Here is a 20065-nt window from a genome sequence, read left to right on the forward strand (position 1 = left end):
GGATCTGGTCACCTTGCCTGTTTTTAGACGAGCCGTGGACGCTGCTTGGGGCTGCCAGCAAAGAGGACGCTGCCTGGTTTTCACCTGTGCCTTAACCAACATCTCGCAGCACCCGCTTCGCGGGTGCCGCTTCGAGTGCCTGGACGCTGGGAGGCGTTCCTGTTGTTGACTGGGCTGTGCCACAGTTCTTGGACCACGGAGGGAGAGGGTGCGGGCTATTGAACGCCGCATGGACTCAGTTGGCCAGGAGTCCCTGCGAGACCACACCTGGTCTGCGTTGCTTGTTGGCCCCGCCCACCGGTCACCACGAGGCCTATTTCATTAACACTGGTTCCTGCTGCACGGGAGCGGCGGGCGAAGCCCGGGCCAAGGGCGGGCCCGTCTGAGCCTGTCAGAGACAGACTGAGACTGGACTGGGCCACCCCCCTAACGTTCATAAACCAGTAAGACTTTAATATATATGTTTAATTGCTTTTATTAGTAACACCCACTGTATTGTATTAGTGTTAGTACTGATTGAATTTGCTGGCACACTTATAGGCCCATTAGCCATGGCAATGACTTCTTCAAAAGGGAATAAAGTAGGCACTGGGGATCCAGGAGGAGGAGTAATTGGTACAATTGACGCCTTTTTCTCCAAAGCTGTTATCGTATTGGAAAAAGAAATTGCCTTAACCGAACAGCGTTTATCCCTTGAACATGTATTCCTTAAAAGATCTTCACTTGGGAAAATTGCTACTGTACCTTCACCTGAACATCCACCCATTCAGAGTACCCAAAGCAACAATATAGCTAGTAGTCAACGTGACCTCTCAACCATCTTAGATATCAGTGGGATTGACACTAGTGTAGACTCGTATATGGCGTACCCAATAGAAGACCAGGGACGACGCCAAAGCCAATTACTATTTAGGGAATCAGTAAAAGACAGTAGCCGCATCGTACCACCCCAGGTTGCCGCCTTAAAACATAAGCGTGGCGGAACACTACAGAACGGCACCTGCAAGAAAAAGATCAAAACTGTCCCTCCCAAAAACAGGGATATAGGGGTTACGTAAAGAAACAAGGTACCTACTCCATTGGAGTAGACCGGCTCGAATCTTCTTAGTCCTACCGTTGAGATAATTGATAGCCTGCTCACAGATTCTAGGAGAAAATATAGAGCACCTGGTCAAGAGTTTAATTCTCCCATTGGTGGAACGAACCAGGAAGATAGGTGAACACCTACTAATCCTAGAGGAAATTGCACGAACCAATTCAGAGATGCTAAAAAAATTAGGGTGTCAAACATCTGCGAGCACTAGTGTACCCTTACAACCCAAAACTAAACCGAACCCCGCCCCTAGAAAGAAGCTGGGACTCGTTAGAAAGGATCCACCAAAGAAAATATGCGGCCAGTTAAAAGTTAACGATCTTAAACTGGTCCGTAAGGTGGAGACTGGTAGTAAAGTAGCTTCAAACTGTATAGGCATAACCAGAGGCCCCGATAAAACGGTACCAGAAACAGCTAACGTAATGGCTCCTGTTAATAAAGGACATTTGAAGAGAGTTGATCTTCCTCCTGATTGTCTCCCGTTTGTAATTGTGTTAGCTGGTGTATCAGAATTGAAAAATAACAGGGTTGAATCCACCAGTGAACTAAAAAACAAAGTTATGCATTGGTTGGGGCAAAATAGACCCCTCAGACCAGGTTTGAGGGGGGTAATCATCACCGTCCGGAGAGTTACATGGTTAGGACATAGTGTGAAGGACATCGACGGAGACTTTATCGTTGTTAACTTTAGGGACCCCAGAACAGTGCAGTTTATAAGTGGCTTCCATAACTATGATAATTTCGGTGGAATCCTTTCCCTGAACCTGAGTTATTTTTATCCAGCGGCCCCTATTGTTCCTGGTAATTTAATGTCATATGAACCTTTTTATGAAGCGACATCCTTATATAACGGAAATCGCCAAAATGCTCCAACGGTATCTATGACACATGGTGGCTAGGTGCCAAATCGCCACTACAATTACCATCAATTTACTGTTCCAACTTACAATAGATTTGATGGATTGCTGGGTATGGAAGGGGTTGATTGACCACCACGGGACCAGGTAATTAGTACTTCTGCTAAAAACTTCCATGATACCAAATCCAGGTCTCTATTAGTAACTGTGGAAACCCAAGAATTGAGAGGGGGGATGAACGATAGTATAGATGATTGTCAACATAATAGGATCAACGCTGCACTTGGGGGGGAACCACATATAAGTAAATATACATCTGATAGTCGCATAGCCGCTGTCTCTGACTTGAACCAGGTTGTGAGTATTAGGACGAGAGATAAATGGTCTTTCATTTTCTGGAACATTGCTGGTCTTAGATCCAAATTGGACAATCTGCTATGGTCCGACTTAGTTAATGACCATGACGTGATATATTTACAAGAAACATGGGCTAAGGATGTTTGCCATATTAATGCTTTTAAGACCTTTTTTACGCCAGCTATAGGCTCATTACATGGCAGAGCCAAGGGTGGGCTCTGCACATATGTCTCGAACTGTTTTAAATGTAAAAACATAGAGATTTTTTTATAACAATCACCATTACCATATCGCTGGCCTTCACCTGAATCGTGCTCTTTGTATTTTGATTGTTAACCTGTACAACAATGTCCCCTCTGCTGACTTGGTTGCTGTGTTCAAAGCTCTACGCTCCGAACTCAATGTGATAATACATAACGAACGTAAGGAGTTCGTAGTTATTAGGGGGGGAGACTTCAATTGCACTCTCTGTAACAGACCCGGTAGAGGTAACTGTGGTTTAACGGCAGACAAGGAGCCCATTCTGACACACTTTGAACACATCGTTAAGGGAGATGCTCTGAACGAGATCCTCTTTATGTATGACTTAGGTTTTGCAAACAAACTGTGCCATCCAGAAGTTCCGTTCTCCTCAACCTTTAACGGTAGAGGGCTGTCATCTCTAATTGATTATGTTTTGATTTCTTCTTGTTTTGGGAACTGTGTAGCTAACTATAGTGTACTGGAGATCACGCTAAGTGATCATTTCCCCATCAGGATCGAAATTATAGACCCCCATGTACCTGTAGACAGTATCCCCAGGTTACTATCTGAAAACATTAAAATTTCAAGACAGAATGGTTATGCCCTAAAATGGTCTAAGGTAATACCTGAGGAGTTTACTAGCAATTTAATAAAGGATAAAAATAATTGTTTTGATATTTACCTGGATTTAGGGTCCGAGGATACTGATGTGCTTGAACACTTGAAACTAATTACGATTAGTATCAAGGAAAGTTTCTGGGTTAATCTAAGAAACCATGATAACAGAAAAAAGGGATAGTTTGATCAGGAGTGCACTAAGGCACATACTAAACTTAAAAGGGCCCTGAACATGCAAGATAGAGATCTCAAAGAGATTAGGGAGCTCTGAAAAATATACAAGTCAGCTATTAAAAAGAGGAGGGCTAAGATGAAAAGTGAAGCATGGGAAGCACTTTTAGATGCCTCTGATTTAAAGGACATGACGGCATTCTGGAGGGCAGTCAACGCGCCATTTTTTAAAGATGATTCCAAGGCGCGTTTAGAGATTGCTATTTCAGAGGATGATTGGGTGAGGCACTTTGAGTCACTTTATGGTCATGTGGAATCTCAAGGAGAATTGCCGGTGCAGGAGGTAACTTCCTTATCAAGCAACAAAGAGGGCTTGAATCACTTATTTACGCTGGATGAAGTTATTAAGGGCATTATTTTAAGCAAGGGGGGCAAGGCTCCGGGCCCCGATGGTGTCCCGGTAGATATTTTTAAACATAACATAATTTTATGGGCACCTCTACTTGTTAGATTTTTGAATGCAGCATGCTCGGTTGGTCTCCCCAGTACATGGTATGAATCTATCATTGTACCCATTTTTAAAAAGGGGGACAGGGCAAATTGTACTTGTTACCGCCCAATTTCCCTGCTTGACTCCACAGTCAAAATTATTGGGAGGATCATTTTAGATAGGCTGCAGACATGGGCCAATGAGCACAAGATTATTAGTGACTTGCAATATGGTTTTAGAGAAGGTGTTGGCACTGTAGATCAGGGACTTAACTTATTTTTACTTGCGGAAAAATATACCAAGGAGGAAGGTTGTTTTTAACTTTCGTGGACTTGACTTCCGCCTTTGACTGTGTTAATCACAGCAAACTTTGGTCAATTTTAATTTGTCTGGGTGTTGAGGACAACATTATCTGTTTTTTAAGAGAGCTATATAATGGAGCTAGGGTCACGATCAGATATGTATTAATGGAGAGTGTAGTAGAGCATTTAATATCGCAAGAGGGGTGAGATAAGGTTGTGTCCTTGCCCCGTTTCTATTCTCAATTTATATTAATGGTTTGGAGAATACATTATTGAGGGACTGTAAAGATATGCCAACAGCATCGCAACGCCATATCCCGGCGCTTATCTATGCAGATGATGCTATTTTGATGGCAAGGACTCCAGTGGCGATGCAAATAATGATTACGTCATTCTCTACCTTCATGACTAATTTAGACTTGAAGGTGAACTTGAAGGCGGGTGCGGGCTATCGAACGCCGCATGGACTCAGTTGTCCAGGAGTCCCTGCGAGACCACAACACCTGGTCTGCGTTGCTTGCTCGGCCCCGCCCACCGGTCACCATGCTTTGAAATTCGACTGACTTTGCCATCCAAAGCGGGATCTGGTCACCTTGCCTGTTTTTAGAGGGGCCGTGGACGCTGCTTGGGGCTGATAGCATAGAGGACGCTGCCTGGTTTTCACTTGTGCCTTAACCAACATCTCGCAGCACCCGCTTCGCGGGTGCCGCTTCGAGTGCCTGGACGCTGGGAGGTGTTCCTGTTGTTAACTGGGCTGTGCCACAGTTCTTGGACCACGGAGGGAGAGGGTGCGGGCTATCGAACGATGCATGTACTCAGTTGTCCAGGAGTCCCTGCGAGACCACAACATCTGGTCTGCGTTGCTTGCTCGGCCCCGCCCACCGATCACCACGCTTTGAAATTCAACTGACTTTGCCATCCAAAGCGGGATCTGGTCACCTTGCCTGTTTTTAGACGAGCCGTGGACGCTGCTTGGGGCTGCCAGCATAGAGGACGCTGCCTGGTTTTCACCTGTGCCTTAACCAACATCTCGCAGCACCCGCTTCGCGGGTGCCGCTTCGAGTGCCTGGACGCTGGGAGGCGTTCCTGTTGTTGACTGGGCTGTGCCACAGTTCTTGGACCACGGAGGGAGAGGGTGCGGGCTATCGAACGCCGCATGGACTCAGTTGGCCAGGAGTCCCTGCGAGACCACACCTGGTCTGCGTTGCTTGTTGGCCCCGCCCACCGGTCACCACGAGGCCTATTTCATTAACACTGGTTCCTGCTGCACGGGAGCGCCGGGCGAAGCCCGGGCCAAGGGCGGGCCCGTCTGAGCCTGTCAGAGACAGACTGAGACTGGACTGGGCCACCCCCCTAACGTTCATAAACCAGTAAGACTTTAATATATATGTTTAATTGCTTTTATTAGTAACACCCACTGTATTGTATTAGTGTTAGTACTGATTGAATTTGCTGGCACACTTATAGGCCCATTAGCCATGGCAATGACTTCTTCAAAAGGGAATAAAGTAGGCACTGAGGATCCAGGAGGAGGAGTAATTGGTACAATTGACGCCTTTTTCTCCAAAGCTGTTATCGTATTGGAAAAAGAAATTGCCTTAACCGAACAGCGTTTATCCCTTGAACATGTATTCCTTAAAAGATCTTCACTTGAGAAAATTGCTACTGTACCTTCACCTGAACATCCCCCCCATTCAGAGTACCCAAAGCAACAATATAGCTAGTAGTCAACGTGACCTCTCAACCATCTTAGATATCAGTGGGATTGACACTAGTGTAGACTCGTATATGGCGTACCCAATAGAAGACCCGGGACGACGCCAAAGCCAATTACTATTTAGGGAATCAGTAAAAGACAGTAGCCGCATCGTACCACCCCAGGTTGCCGCCTTAAAACGTAAGCGTGGCGGAACACTACAGAACGGCACCTGCAAGAAAAAGATCAAAACTGTCCCTACCAAAAACAGGGATATAGGGGTTACGTACAGAAACAAGGTACCTACTCCATTGGAGAAGACCGGCTCGAATCTTCTTAGTCCTACCGTTGAGATAATTGATAGCCTGCTCACAGATTCTAGGAGTACCATGTGTACGTTGGAAAATATAGAGCACCTGGTCAAGAGTTTAATTCTCCCATTGGTGGAACGAACCAGGAAGATAGGTGAACACCTACTAATCCTAGAGGAAATTGCACGAACCAATTCAGAGATGCTAAAAAAATTAGGGTGTCAAACATCTGCGAGCACTAGTGTACCCTTACAACCCAAAACTAAACCGAACCCCGCCCCTAGAAAGAAGCTGGGACTCGTTAAAAAGGATCCACCAAAGAAAATATGCGGCTAGTTAAAAGTTAACGATCTTAAACTGGTCCGTAAGGTGGAGACTGGTAGTAAAGTAGCTTCAAACTGTATAGGCATAACCAGAGGCCCCGATAAAACGGTACCAGAAACAGCTAACGTAATGGCTCCTGTTAATAAAGGACATTTGAAGAGAGTTGATCTTCCTCATGATTGTCACCCGTTTGTAATTGTGTTAGCTGGTGTATCAGAATTGAAAAATAACAGGGTTGAATCCGCCAGTGAACTAAAAAACAAAGTTATGCATTGGTTGGGGCAAAATAGACCCCTCAGACCAGGTTTGAGGGGGGTAATCATCACCGTCCGGAGAGTTACATGGTTAGGACATAGTGTGAAGGACATCGACGGAGCCTTTTAGTTGTTAACTTTAGGGACCCCAGAACAGTGCAGTTTATAAGTGGCTTCCATAACTATGATAATTTCGGTGGAATCCTTTCCCTGAACCTGAGTTATTTTTATCCAGCGACCCCTATTGTTCCTGGTAATTTAATGTCATACGAACCTTTTTATGAAGCGGCATCCTTATATAACGGAAATCGCCAAAATGCTCCAATGGTATCTATGACACATGGTGGCTATGTGCCAAATCGCCACTACAATTACCATCAATTTACTGTTCCAACTTACAATAGATTTGATGGCTTGCTGGGTATGGAAGGGGTTGATTGACCACCACAGGACCAGGTAATTGGTACTTCTGCTAAAAACTTCCATGATACCAAATCCAGGTCTCTATTAGTAACTGTGGAAACCCAAGAATTGAGAGGGGGGATGAACGGTAGTATAGATGATTGTCAACATAATAGGATCAACGCTGCACTTGGGGGGAACGACATATAAGTAAATATACATCTGATAGTCGCATAGCCGCTGTCTCTGACTTGAACCAGGTTGTGAGTATTAGGACGAGAGATAAATGGTCTTTCATTTTCTGGAACATTGCTGGTCTTAGATCCAAATTGGACAATCCGATATGGTCCGACTTAGTTAATGACCATGACGTGATATATTTACAAGAAACATGGGCTAAGGATGTTTGCCATATTAATGCTTTTAAGACCTTTTTTACGCCAGCTATCGGCTCATTACATGGCAGAGCCAAGGGTGGGCTCTGCACATATGTCTCGAACTGTTTTAAATGTAAAAACATAGAGATTTTTTTATAACAATCACCATTACCATATCGCTGGCCTTCACCTGAATCGTGCTCTTTGTATTTTGATTGTTAACCTGTACAACAATGTCCCCTCTGCTGACTTGGTTGCTGTGTTCAAAGCTCTACGCTCCGAACTCAATGTGATAATACATAACGAACGTAAGGAGTTCGTAGTTATTAGGGGGGGAGACTTCAATTGCACTCTCTGTAACAGACCCGGTAGAGGTAACTGTGGTTTAACGGCAGACAAGGAGCCCATTCTGACACACTTTGAACACACCGTTAAGGGAGATGCTCTGAACGAGATCCTCTTTATGTATGACTTAGGTTTTGCAAACAAACTGTGCCATCCAGAAGTTCCGCCATTGCACCTGAGCTATGCCGCACCACCAAATGCTCCATGGAGACCGCCACCTTCCCAGACAACTTGAAACATGCCAATGTTAACCCTCTGCTGATGAAGACTTCCATGGACCCAATGGATCGCAATAACTTCGGGGCTATCTCCCTGCTCCTTTTCACAGCCAAAGTCATGGAAAAATCCATCAACGCCCAGCTCGCCGATTTCATTGAAGCTAACCACGATCTCCCAATCCGGTTTCCGAAGCAACCATAGCACTGCACTCCTCGCCACTACTGAGGACATACGCTCCCTCCTCAACCAGTGCGAAACCGCGGCCATGATCCTTCTGTACCTCTCAATGGCCCTTGACACCTTCTCCCACCATACCATAAGCACAAGACTCCACAACTACGACATCCGCAACAAAGCCCTGGACTGGATCTGCTCCTTCCACACTGGCTGAACACAGCGGGTCAGACTACGACCGTAACTCTCAGAACCTACAGAGATCAGCTGCAGAGTGCCCCAGTGTCAGGGTTTTGCGAGTTGCTGCCACCTCTGTCTTTAAACCAGCAATTAGGGCAAAGACCATTTCAAGACCCCATTTGGTGAATGTGTGGCACCCTTACCCTTAGGAGAGGGTAACTGTTAAATTGTAGATAGTTTCATTATCGTTAATCTGAGTCCCTCCCTAAAATGGCCGCCGCTGTGGTCACTAAAGATTATCTGAAGGCAGCGTAAGGTCTAGTTAATGTGCCTCGCGCGCAGTTTAGTATCTGCGCACTTCAACTGCTTCGTTTCCTGAGGCGGCCGCTGATTCTCTCGCTCTGTGTCAGTATTCGTGACAGGAGTTGAGAGAGAGCTTAGCGGCATTCTAGTTAGAGTAGTTTCCTAGAATAAGAGTAGCTTAGGCAGAAGAAGGTGTTCCAAGACATTTTGTGGAGTTCAGCAGTTCCACGTTTCTTCGAGTTTCAAGGTGAAACCTTCTTTGCGGCAGAACCTGAGTGTGGAGACTGATTATCCACCAAGCCCGACTTCATTTCACTCGTCCGCTAGGAGTAAGGCGGCAGAGCTCCAGAGAATCGCGAATTACGAGGGAGAGCAGCACGACGAAGTAGTAAGCTAATTACATTGACTGTATGCAAAAGCCCCCGCTTCCTGCAAACTAAAACTCAGCAGTCCCTTATTGCACTTTCCCTAACTTTTACATTCCCCCTTCCTTCCTTCCTGGTTCCTTTTTGCGCGCTCTGGATTGATGTATAGTCAGCAGCCAAGCCAAGACTCAAGCGCCTACAGCTTCTAACAGAATCCCTATTAAAGTATTCAAAGGATACTCCCAGGTAAAGATAGTTCCATTAGAGGGTAGGAGGTAAGACTTAATAGAACAAACTGTAATGTTGGTTCCTGTTCTTCCAGATAAGAGTATCCAGCAGTCTACCTTTTCACTGCAAGAAGAGTGGCAATAACTTGGGAATTCCTGGTAGGACAAGTTCAGTTATTAAAATAGAGAGTACAGTCATTAAGGTGGGTTGTTGCTTATGTTCTCTCCTAATCTGTGTATTAGGCACCCGTGAAGTACAGACAGCAGAAGTTACCACGCTCAATGGTCTGGAGGGGTGACAGAAGTTCTCAAGTTGTCTCTTTTCTAATCCACTTCCCCTTTTCCCTTCTGCTGGTTTCTTTGCCTTTTAGGCAAAGTCACTGGTGGAGGGGCGATTGGGTTCAGCAACAGGACTGCCCCTGCAAGAGAATCCGAAGCCTTCATGACAGATTGAAGTGCCCAAGTTTTTATCTCGCCTGGGCAGAATGGCTGAAGGGTTGAATTTAAAAGAGTTGGGAGAGATTCTAGTTGGAATTCAAAAGGAGATAGGTGCAGTGCGGGAGGAGAATTAAAGTTTGAAGTTAGAATTGGTAGCCTCTCGTCAGGAGACTAAGATGTTGGCTCAGAAGGTAGAGGGGTTGGTCTTAGGAAATCCTGTTCTTAGTTCTCCCATGCCTAGTACCAGTACCCCAGTCCCAGCTTCTAAGCCAGTCACACAAGTGATACATTCAGTATCACCGTTGATTCCACTAGCAGCTCCAGAGAGGTTTTCAGGGGATCCACAAAAGGCACAACTTTTTTTAACCCAATGTTCCCTCCATTTCATGTGCCGTCCCACGTTATTTCCTGACGCTCAATCCAGGGTGGCCTTCATTCTATCCTATTTAAGTGGGGATGCGGCAAATTGGGCAATGCCTTTGGTTAGTGAGGATAACCCCATACTTTGTGATTTTGACAAGTTTAAGACTGAGTTTTTACGCATTTTTGATAGGAGAAGGATTTCTCAGGCCACAGACAACGAGCTGCTAGAACTGAGGCAAGGATCTAAAGATCTCATTACCTATCTGACGCAGTTTAACAAGTTAATTCTGGAAGCAAACTGGCCCGAGGAGAAGCGAGCAGCTTAATTTTATCGTGGCCTAAGAGATGAAATCAAAAGGCGTTCTTGCGCAAGTACCGAATCGACCTACTGAACTATCTGCTCTGGTAGATTTGGTGTTGGAATTAGATTTTCGCCACTCGTAACGGAGGGGAGAGAAGCGCAAGGACTGGAGAGTAAATTTCCCTCGTTTTGATCGTGCCAAGATCGAGAAGGGCGCAGGTGGAAGTAATGATCCTGAACCCATGCAAATTGGAGCAGTCCGCGGGCCATTGAGCAAAGAAGAAAAGGAGCAGAGGCGTCTGAAGAAACAGTGCTTGTACTGTGGAAGCCCGGGACACTTTGTAGAGGAATGCCCAAAATGCCCTAAGAATCCTTTGAAGGGAAACAAGGGGAGCCATCAGTAAATGGAGCCGCACTGATGGTACAAGAGGCAAAGACGACTCCAGATTCTCATTCAATTCTTAACACCTTGCAGTCGAACATTCCTCATGTAATTCTTCACATGACACTTAAGTTTAGAGAACATCAGATTTTGGGAGTGGCTATCATGTTAGACTCTGGCGCCACAGGGAATTTCTGTGACATTAAGTATGCTCAACGCATGGGAATTCGAGCCATTCGAAAGGAAAGACAAGAACCTGTCCGAGCTGTTGATGGTACTAATTTGTCATCTGGACTGATCACTAGCCATACCGAAGAATTGGAATTGATTCAGGCTGATGGGCATTGGGAGGTACTGCAATTTAATCTGATCGATGCACCGCAATTCCAATTAATTCTTGGGTTACCCTGGTTAACCACCCTGTAGCCGGGGCAGGGGGGCTAGGGATACTCACAGTGGTAACAACAGGCGGCTCAACAGACACTTGACCAGTATATCGTTTCAAACTGGGTTTTATTTTTAAGGTTCTCTTTGTACGGAATGTAAGTCTCTCCCTCGCAAACTCAATTTTATCCGTGGTGGTGGACTTCGGGGCACGCAGGATTACAGCTCGAAGGACTCCCAGTTTCCAGGGTACGCAAGATGGCTCAGCGTCGTTAATGTTCCTGGAAGGCTACGGGCTTTAGGTGTTTCTCGTCTCCCGGTCCAGCAACATGAAAAAGAATGGACAGAGGGAGACCGTTAGTCGGTATGTCTGATACGCGCTTGCACCCAAGGGATTCCCGTGTTTGTGAGGGACACCAGTGTATATACAAACACTCCAGTGCGAGATACGTGGATGAACAAGGAGAGGAGTGAGGTACGAAGGAAAGGTACGGAAATAGATTTGGGTAGCGGGAAGAGGTAGGGAGGATGGAGACACAGAGGTTTAGAACGTACAGGGGCTTTTTACACTATACACTCGGGGCACTCTTTCTCCCCACCCAAGCTGCCCAGCGCCGCCGTACCTGGCTAAGCCACACTCCTCCCTCGGGAGTGTGGCACGGCGAATCACAGGTTCGTTGGCCTCCTGGCTTTCCGTCTTCTTCTCGTCCTCGGTTTTCTCCCGCGTCTTCTTCCTCAGGTCGGTGTGCCTCGCGTCCTCTGTCCTTCGGCTCGCCGATGACGTCACACGCCGCGTACAGGGCTTCCCCTGTTTTCAACCATCCAGGATTGTCGACGTCAGTAGAGGGCGGGGCTTCTTGGAAGTCATCAAACTCCCACTTAAAGGGGCTCGTGTACGTTTCTTCGGATTGATCTACGTCCCAATCGTTCTTCTGAGTCGCAGTCTGTAGATTAGAAGGGTCATAATCAGGGTTCCACCATTCCTCACGACCACCCATCCCGACCCCGTTACACTGCTTCCCCCTAGGATTCTCCCGATCGGGGAGAATGGGCGTTCTTGACAGGTAGTCTGCATTACCATTCTGGACTCCTTTCCGGTGCACTATGTGGAATGAGAACGGCTGAAGGAACAGAAACCCCCTCAACACCCTGGAGTTTTGTGACATGTTTTTTTGCATCCACTGTAGCGGAGCATGGTCCGAAAACAGTGTAAAAGGTTTCCCTTCCAGATAGTACCTCAATTTGTCCACAGACCAGCGGATCGCCAGACATTCCTTTTCCACCGTTGGGTATTTACATTCCCTCGGGTGTAACTTTCGACTGATGAAGAGAATGGGGTGTTCAACCCCATCGTCACCTGTTTGCGACAACACTGCCCCTATTCCCACATCAGAGGCATCTGTAGCTAACGAGAAGGGTTTTTCAAAGTCTGGTGGAATCAGGACAGGACTTGATGTAATGGCTGCTTTTAAGTTTTCAAAAGCTTCGTTAGCCTCTTTGGAAGGGCATTTCCCTAGGTTGTTTTTGGAGGTGTTTTTCAGAAGGTCAGTTAAAGGAGCTGCAGTCTCTGCAAAATTCATTATGAACCTCCTATAGTAACCTATCAATCCCAGGAAAGCACAAAGTTCTTTTTTTGTGGATGGAAAAGGGGTACCTGTGATGGCTCTTATTTTCTCCTCTTGAGGAGCGATGACCCCCTCTCCTAGCATGAACCCCAAATACTTCACTCTGGGAAAGGCCGCTTGTGATTTTTTTGAATTTATGTGCAGTCCTGCATTTTGTAGGTCCTGTAGTATACTGGCAATATGATCTAGATGCTCCTTCCACGTCCTGCTGAAAATGACGATATCATCTAGATATACCGAACTATACTTGGTGTGAGGAGCCAATACGGTGTTCATGAGTCTCTGGAAAGTGGCCGGGGCTCCATGGAGCCCAAATGGAAAATACTGCCCACGGCCCTTTGACCCCGGGAGTTCTTTCTCAGCAGCTATGCCCAGCTCCAGTGATACCAAACTGGGGACCTGGGAGTTGTTGACTCAGTTATATTCCGGGGGAGGATGTTGTGGCCCCAGGCTTTGTCGCTGGGTCAACACCATACCACAGATCCAATGGCTCCTCCTCCCCACTGCAGACTCTGGCTACGGCCGGGTCTGTAGAGAGGAAGGGGGAGACTGGGGCTTCCCATAATTCTCCGCCTGGTCCCCTTGATGTGGGTTTTGCGGACTTGTCACCCCCTGTTGAGGATTGTAGCATTGCAGCTGTAACGGACCCCCAGATTAGGGTTTTCAGCTGGAATGTTGCGGGCCTCGAAAGGAAGCTGGCGTTGCCGGATTGGAGCGAGCGTGTGGAGCAATACTCCATTTGCCTGTTCCAGGAAACCTGGAGTCGGGTGCCCCTTCACAAGGCGGGTTATTCCACCCACTTTTTGCCGGCAGCAGAAAGTGCAACTGGTAGGGGCCGTCCCTCTGGCGGTTTGTTAATCTGGGTATCCACCGAACTTAATTGTAGGGTGGAGGAGAAGGACACTAACTGCCCTGACCTCCTAAATATTGTGCTTAGAAATCCCCAGGGCAGAGTCATTCTAAACATTTTTAACATTTATGCCCGTGGAACTAAGGGGGGAAGAGAATCCCCAGTTATAGCTTGCTTGGAAGCGCAACTCCGCTCATCCCCATACAGGTCTTGTACACTGTTGGCAGGTGATCTGAACTGCACTTTCGAGCCTCTGGATCTGGACATCCTAGCAGATCAAGAGGATCTTGATAATGGGTGGGGGATTCCTCACCTCGAGCTTGGCCCTGTTAAAAAGTGGACAGAAGTGGCCCTCCAGATCAACTCCTTAGTTATGGAGTTTGGGCTTAGAGCTGCCAATGGTAGAACCAGGTCCGACAAAGTAGGGGCGCACACCTATAACAGGCCAGGACACACGTCACGGATTGATTATTTCCTCCTTGACATACACCTGTGGGGCATGGTGGAGGACATGGTAGTTTTACCTTCTGTGGAGAGTGACCACAATCTCCTGTCCCTCACCCTCTCCCACAGGTGCGTCAACAGCACCGTGAGTGGTTCTCCCTGTAACCCCGCTCCAGACCTGTCAGTGGTCACGAACTGTGGGCGAAGGCTAAAGTGGGCAAAGCTGGCTCTTTCGGAGGAGAAAACCTCTGCGATTAGGCAGCTTCTGGTTTCAGCCCTGGCCAATCTTGACTGCCAAGAGGAAGGGCTGATGGAGGTGGCACCTAGGTTTTGTGTCATAATTCAGGCCATTGGCGACCTCTTTGTAGTCCCAGCCCACCCGAGCGGAAGGAAACCCAGCCTACGACCGGGTCAGGGCTGGTACAACCAAAAGTGTAGGGAGGCGAAATCACTTCTTATCGAGGCAGTCAAGTCCAAATTGCCGCTTAGGACTAGGGAGGCCAGGAGACACTACACACTCTGCCAGAAAAATGCTAGGATGGAATGGGAGGACAACTTCTGGCATGACCTCCTGGCTGCCAGTCGAGGGAAAGATGCTAAAGGTTTTTGGGACATGGTGGGCAAAAGGAATCGTCCCGACGATTCCCGGAGGACTTGTGCGATCAATGCCCTGACTTGGTTTTCCCATTTCCAAAATCTTTACTCTCCTGTTGAAGGCCCCCTTAATGATCCCTTTAAAATCCCAGCCTTTACTTTAGACCGTGACCTGGATCTGTTTTCCCCCCTTGATGTAACAAAGCAGATCAAAACCTTGGTCCCCTTGAAAGCAGCTGGCCCGGATGGCCTACCGGGGGACATCCTCCGTGCTTACCCGGAAGAATGGGGGGCTCTAATCTCTGCACTCCTCAATGCAATCATGGGGGGAGGGCTTGTGCCTGACTCCTGGAGAGGTGCGGAGGTGGTCCCCATTTTTAAAAAGGGCAGTCGGGAGTTACCCGGGAACTATAGGCCTATAAGCCTAATAGACTCCAGCCAGAAATTGGCCGGGAAAACCATCTTGGGGAGAATTACTCAATGGGTGGACGACAATCACATTCTGTCCGACATGCAGGCTGGGTTCCGTTCAGGTACAGGAACTATTGAACAGGCCTTTAGGCTTCTGTTGTTACACTGGAAGGTGGTGGTGCTGGGCAAAGGCAGTCTCTATCTGGCCTTTATTGACCTTAAGACTGCCTTTGACCTGGTACCAAGGGAGGAACTTTGGAGGGTGCTTCATGGTTTAGGGATGCCCCCGTACCTATTGAACCTCCTCATTAACCTGCACACCAACACCTATGCCCAGGTTGGATGGGGGCTGAATGGGGAAAAGACCGATAAAATCAGGGTCGAGAGGGGAGTAAGACAGGGCTGTGTTTTGGCCCCTACCTTATTCTCCCTCTATATTAACGGGGTGGTAGATCATCTACTGTGCGAACCATCAGACGCTCCCAGCCTGGGTGGAGTAAAAATTCCAACTCTGTTGTTCGCCGACGACACCCTCCTCATCTCCAAAACCCCCCAAGGTTTACAGTCTTTGCTGAACCGCTTCCAGGATTTCTGTACCACTAAAGGCCTCGTCATTAACATAGACAAGACCAAGTACCTAGTCATGCACCCACCCCGCAAACTTGGTCCCCCTCCAATTCTGAACTCCATACCTCTAGAAAGAGTGGCGGAATTTGATTATCTGGGGATCCGTCTTAATGATGCAATGAGCTGGACTGCCCACATCGATAAAATGACTCTGGCCCACAAAAGGGTGGGGGGCGCCCTTCTTAAGGAGTATAATAACTCCTCAAAACATTGTGTTGCACCCATACTGGAGATTTACAAAGCTCGTGCAGTCCCTGCTTCTCTTTATGGATCGGAACTGTGGGGCTTGGGCAAAGTCGACTCACTGAGTAAGGCCGAAAATAAATTTATCAAGGACCTTCTTGCTATTCCATCGAGCAGCCCGACCATCCCAATGCTCTTGGACACTGGCTGTAAAGCCATAAGGGACCAGGCTCGGCTTCGCCCCCTTCTGCTCTGGGCACGCTTGTGGAGGGTCCCGGAGCTACAATCGTATGCCAATGGGCTGGCAGAAGTAATGCATGCTGATGGTTGGAGTAGCATCAAATGGCTGAAGGACATAAAACATCTTTTAGGGGAATTGGGTTTGGCCTCCTGCTGGCATAGTCACTCCGCTCCACCAAAGAAGATTCTAAAAAAACTTTTCTGGGAGTGGGTTGACGTGAAGCGCTCTAGTAGCCAGCAGCATTGCAAAACCACCGCAGCTTTCCTGTTGTTCAAAGACGTTGTCCTGTATGAGCCATATATGGATATTATAACAGTTGCTTTGGATAGGTCCTTGTTCATTAAATTTCGGCTAGGAACCTTGCCCTTGGCGGATCTCTGTTCAAGGTGGAATAAAGCCCAGCCCACCTCACGCTTTTGTGCATCTTGTCCGGACAAACCAGAGACGGTGCCACACTTCCTTTTCGAATGCCCGGACTATGGTCGCCCCAGATCACGTTGGCTTGGCCCCATTTGCAGAGAACTGGGGACTCGTCAGCACTCTGTTGCCCTCCGGATTCTTTTAACTAACACAGCCCCTCCTATTGTTTGTGCTGTTGCAAAATTTTTAAAATGGGCTTGGTTGATAAGACTTAGAAGACTGTCCATAACAATTTAATTCCTTTTTATCTAATTTATGCTGACATACCGTGTTTTAATTATCATTCCATTTGTACAGTCTGACTTATTTCGACATGCTGTTTTTATCTTTTTTGTACTGCTTTTATGATATGTGCATATCGAAATAAAGCATCAATCGGTAATACGGTAAACTCGAACAACCCATCATCCGTGGCAAAAGCTGTTTTATGCCTGTCTTTTTCTCAAAGCGGAACCTGCCAGTACCCTTTGGTCAGGTCTAGGGTTGTTATATACCTGGACTCTCTGATTCTCTCAATCAATTCATCAACTCGGGGTATTGGAAAGGCATCAAATGATGAAATAGCATTTAATGCGCGGAAATCCATACAAAACTGGGTGGACCCATCCGGTTTCGGAACCATCACTATGGGCGAAGCCCAGTTGCTACGTGACGGTCTAATGACCCCTAGTCGAAGCATGCCTGTTACTTCCTTTTTTACATCGGCTCTCCTAGCAGCCGGAATACGGTAGGCCCTTTGCTTCACTACCTTGCCGGGTTCAGTGTCGATACAGTGCTCAGCTAAATGAGTGTGTCCAGGCACATCCGAAAACATAGGAGCGAACTTTTGTAGGGTGTGCAAAAGTTCTTTTCTTTCGGGTTCAGTCAGATCAGGGTTTATGGGAAGTTTATCGAGAGTAGTACTCGTGTCTTTAGATGGTAAGGTTAGATTTGCTGATTTGGGTGGTGGCCCTATCCATTTTTTCAACAGATTTATATGGAAGGTTTGTTGCCTTCCCGGGGTGATTTGCAACCTATAGGTGGTTTTGCCAATAGTTTCCACCACCTCGTAGGGACCCTTCCACTCGCTCCTGAACTTTTGGCTGGACGACGGAAGGAGCACTAGTGCCCAATCTCCTTTGTTCAGCGTCCTCCATTTTTTCCCTTTATCATACTGATGTCTCTGATTCACTTGGGCTCTTTCTAGATTGGAATACGCTAGGTCCCTGAGTTTACCTAGCCGGGATTTCAACTGATTGGTGTATTCCAGTAGTGACCTTTGTTCTGTCTCCTCTTCCTTTTCCCAGGCCTCTTTGGTGATCTCTAAGAGTGACCTCGGTTGTCGACCATACAACAACTCGAACGGGGAGTACCCTAAACTACTCTGTACTTGGGCCCGCAACACGTAGAGAGCCAGGGGTAACAGTTTGTCCCAGTCTTTGTTTTCGGCGGTTAGCATTTTTTTTAACGTGGACTTGAGAGTTCTATTGTATCTCTCAACAAATCCATCCGTCTGTGGATGGTAGGCCGAGGTGCGTATGTGCCTCAGTTCCAGGGTTTTACATACCTCCGCCATCATTTTTGAAACAAAGGGTGTCCCCTGATCTGTGAGGATTTTCCTAGGAAACCCCACCCTCGAAAACAATTCAATTAATTTGTCGGCTACATTCCGTGTTGTTGGAGCACTGAGAGCAAAGGCCTCTGGGAACCTGGTGTTATAATCCACCACAACGAGTGCATAGGTATGCCCTCTAGATGTACGTGGAAGGGGGCCAATAAGGTCCATCCCTACTCTTTCGAAGGGATTACCAATGATAGGTAATGGTTGGAGAGGTACTGCTGGCGGTCTACTCATGTTTTTCTTTTGGCATGCTTCACACTGTCGACAGTATTCCTCAGATGTTTTATAAATTCCTGGCCAAAAGAACAGTTTTGTTATGTTCTGTAGTGTCTTTTCAGCTCCGCTATGTCCTGCTGTTAAATGTGTATGTGCATAGAACAGTATCTGTTCTCTAAAGTCTTTGGGAACGACTAACTGCGGAGAGTCGCCGGCTTTTCCTTCCCTATACAATAGGTCGTTTATGATTCTGAACTTGGGAAATACTGAGGTTGGTGTTGTTTCGTTTACATGGGCTGCCTCCCATGCGTTCAAGAGTGTAGGGTCGTTACTTTGTGCAAACTTGAAACTCCGGTCTAACACCCAGGGATCTGTAGTGAGTAACGCTTCTTTTGGTCGTTCCAATTTTTTTCTGAAGAGACTCAGGAAGTCGGGGTTATCCACCCCCAAAATCATATCCTCGGGTAAAGACTCTACTACCCCTACCCTCACTACGCAAGGTTCTCCACCCATGGGCTTAAGAGTAAGTTGGGCTACCGGGTACGGTTTCACATCCCCGTGTACACATCTTATGTGTACGACTGAATCAGGGCCCAACTGGGAGGGAAAAACGTGCTTTTTTTTATGACTGACTGTTTACAACCAGAGTCTAAAAGAGCTTTTATACATTTACTGTTCACAAGTACCCTTGCGTAAAAGGATGGTCCCATCTCCGCTGTGTACATCACGGCCTTAGGGATGTATCCAACCTCCATAGGTTCTTCGGGCGGTCGTTTCCGGGGACACATTCTGGCTATGTGTCCCCACTCTCCACAGTCAAAGCACTGCGGACCTCTTTGTGATGGTGGTTCAAATCTTAAGGGCCGTGTTTTCACCTGCTCTACTGCTGGTTTGGGTTTCTTTTCTTGTTTCACCAACCCTGTGGGTCCTTTGGGGCCTTTGTCCGTATCCCAAGGGAAGGTTCGTGGCATAGCTCTATTAAAGTTTGAAGCCATTTCAATTGCCTGTTCAGCAGTAAGACCTGAATGCTGTCTTAGCCAACGCTGTGTGCTATAGGGCAGGGCTTCCATAAATTGTTCCAGATATATACTGGTCATCACGTCTTCTTTGCTTCTACTCTCTGGTTTTAACCACTTGTCGGCGGCCATCTTTAGCCGTAAGTACAACGTTTTGGGGTGTTCCCCCGCTATTCCCTTTTCTTTCCTGAACCGGAGTCTATAGGCCTCTGCATCTAGTCCCAGATGGTCCAATATTACTGCTTTAATAGTAGCATATGGCGTTACTCCTGCATGGTTAGCTACCTGGTAAGCTGCTTGTGCCTCCCCGGAAAGTAAGGGAGCCAAAAAAGATGGCCACTTGTCCTAGGGCCAACCGCAAGCTCTGGCCGCCCGTTCGAAATTGAGAAGGAATGCATCGGGATCTTCCCCCGGTACGTATTTCTGTAGTTGCATTCCTGAAGGGTGAGGTCCGAAAGCTCTTCTCTCGGTTACTGCGGGTACCCCGGGGCTCTGTACTACCTTGTGCAATCCTTCAAGTTGGGCAGTAATGGTGTTTTTAAACATGTCCCGATCAGCGTCTGCAGCCGACATTTGCTGGCTGATAGCCCATTCTAATTTCTGTTGGCCTTCAATAAGTTGTTGTACCACTTGTTCCATGTCTGCTGTTGGTATGGAGGGAC

Source organism: Lissotriton vulgaris, chromosome 1_1, assembly GCF_964263255.1.
Source record: "Lissotriton vulgaris chromosome 1_1, aLisVul1.2, whole genome shotgun sequence".
NCBI lineage: Eukaryota > Metazoa > Chordata > Amphibia > Caudata > Salamandridae > Lissotriton > Lissotriton vulgaris.